At 35.9% G+C, this 2710-nt stretch overlaps 1 long non-coding RNA gene across 1 annotated transcript; it reads left to right on the top strand.

The window, feature by feature from the left end:
• The first annotated feature begins 640 nt into the window (after window positions 1-640).
• Window positions 641-2252, top strand: LOC107045901. Its single transcript, XR_001461493.1, has 3 exons — window positions 641-742; window positions 1073-1234; window positions 2030-2252. It is a non-coding gene; the product is annotated as an uncharacterized LOC107045901 (long non-coding RNA).
• Window positions 2253-2710: the final 458 nt, after the last annotated feature.

Below are 2710 nucleotides of genomic sequence, written 5' to 3'. Positions count from 1 at the left end.
TCACACCCACTCCAACCCGTTCGTAATGGGAGGGAGCGAAGCAAACGACCAACAGTCGAATTCCAACCGACTTGCAGTGGCAGCGAGCGAAGCGAGCAAACAACAACGCTGTCGAATTTTATTTGAAGATTTCTTCTACGTTTTAATCTTCTTTCTAATCACGAAAAATTAACTTTGTCATAGGACTTTGTATTATTTTGCCATTTCTGAGATCATTGTTATCAATAAAACGAGACTGACAATTGAGCACGAAATCAACCAGAATGTTTTTATTTACATCCATTTCCGCTGAGAAGTTATTTCTGATTTTCATCTTTAAAATTAGAATTATCTATTTACTACTAAGTCTAATCTTGAAAATGCGCTCATCTCGCCAGAAAGTCATTTTTTTGAATTTTCTTTTCCAAGAGCACCGGAAAATTTCTAAATGCAATGAAATATTATTGTAAGGGTTTTTCTAATATATCCACTACTGAAACGTCCGAAAACAGAAAAAATCAGGACATATTTCCACGGTCAGTTGTACATAATAAATTTTGGAATAATAAGTTGGCGACTTTTTTGGAATAAAAATCTTTTCGAATTTTGCATTGATTAATGAATTATGAATTGATTGACCTCTCCATTTGTCTTTAGTTCCGAATACATACGGGAGGTGGTGAAGAGCTCGCCGTCTATATGAATAAAGATATCTTACCAAATGAGTGGGGCGGTAAAGCCGGCACCTTTGACGAGCTAAATGGTGAGTTACATCAATCATTTAACCCTTCACTTACGGGGACCTACCAGGCAGTGACCCTTGTCTAAATGGACGACTCTCTTCGAAATTGAATATTTCCGAAACTATGGAGGATAATTTAACTAAACAAGCAACATTAGCAAAAAGAATACTTTAGGTTCAATTATATATCTGTTTCACTATGATCCATTCAGCAAAAACGATCAGATTTGAGTGATAGTAAGCGTCCGACGCGGTTAGTAACAAAAATGCCCCATACGTGCAAGGTTAATCACAAACAAGGAATTATAAACATACTCATGAAGATAATCATCTTATTAAATGAACACTTAGACGCCTGGAGAACGAAAATCGAGAGGAACCGCGACTGGCTCTTGAAAGAAGAGAAACTCAGCAGAACAAATGAAAAAGTCAGACTAACAACATCATCGTCATCCCTCAATGCCGAGTTAGGGGGTATTCAGGGATCCTTCAGACAGTTGAATATTGATTAAGGTAGTAGAATTGGTACAATTTTTTATATATCAAAGTTAATTTTCAATTGTGAATTAAAGATGAGGATACAATATATTTAACATATTGGTGCATTTATTCTAATGAAATTCGACTGTCTCTTACTTCTCGTAATAAATTGAGAGAATATCAATTATGGATATATATATATATATGTGTATATCGGTTATTTCGAGACATTTCTGCCCATGTATAGTATTGTTTGAGGACAGATGGCTATTTTGGGGACAGTCCTCGTAGTTTTTTATACAGATCATGTACTTTGAGGACTGTCCTCAAAGGATACACTGTCGACACAAAGGTTAGTTCGAGAACTCAGGATTATAGGGACGTAAACGAGGACATTGTCCCCGAAGTCACCACTGACCGTTAGTATACTTTGGAGACACGGCATTTTGGCTGTGTTTGGATCATTATATGGATCATTGCGAAAGGCGCGCGTGATATTTTTCGCGGGGCTCTCACATTTTTCGAGCTTCTCACCGACGAAATTTCGGATCATTCCGAGTGTGTCTCTTTCACATTCGTCCTAATGTTTTTCAAGTCAAATGATGACGTGCATCGTTATGGATCGGTCAAGTCTGTACGTTTGACTCTCTAAAACAGACAAATTTATGAAATCGTCCCCTTTTTTCAGTCTTTTTTACTCAGAGGGTAATTGCAAATTATTCATTAATTAAATCGAAATTGATAATAAACTATCATTCATCGAAGCACTTGAATCATGTATTATGACCATGAGTATAAATTTCGATTTATATTAACAATTTCTTTCAGGGGGACCATGAAATTTTTCCGATTCCAAATGCATGGAACATATGGGGACTTTTTCAATTCTACTGTAGGAACATTATGAGGACATATGTCACGTATGGGGACATCCAGATCACACAATATGGACCCTATGAGGACTCAAATTTATGGATATTGCAATGATAGGCACATTTAAATATTGTTCTATATAAATGTCGATTCAAATAAAAAATACTTCATCATTCAATATTTTATATGAGTGAAAATACTCATCATCAATTCATTTAGTATTTAGAAACTTGGTAGAATACTGAATACTGTAACATTTATCTTTTTTGATACTCTTGAATGTTCAATAGGCAAGTATTTAGTATTGAGCACTCCTGTAATGAGGTTGGAGCGATAATTCTTATTAACATGATATTTCTCATGGAAAACAAGAGATCAGATAGTCAGATCAATCATGACAGTTAGTCGTCGAATTGTTTTTCAGGATACCGGAATATTTCTAGCAGTAGATGGTGTGAAGACCTATGCAGTATATGGGGACATTTGCATTCTACTATGCGTACATTATGAGGACATATAAAATATACAGGGACATCTAGAGTCTGAGATACGATGACTATGAGGACTCGATACTGTGGGTACTCGTTGCCCCTTGTGACTCGCGTCATGTTCCACGTATGAAGAAATTCAATAGAA

This window comes from Diachasma alloeum, unplaced genomic scaffold (genome assembly GCF_001412515.2).
Source record: "Diachasma alloeum isolate Michigan unplaced genomic scaffold, Dall2.0 Dall_scaffold_01121, whole genome shotgun sequence".
In the NCBI taxonomy this organism is placed as follows: domain Eukaryota; kingdom Metazoa; phylum Arthropoda; class Insecta; order Hymenoptera; family Braconidae; genus Diachasma; species Diachasma alloeum.
Note: the sequence above shows the minus strand (reverse complement) of the source record. Positions and strands in the feature narration are given on the sequence as shown.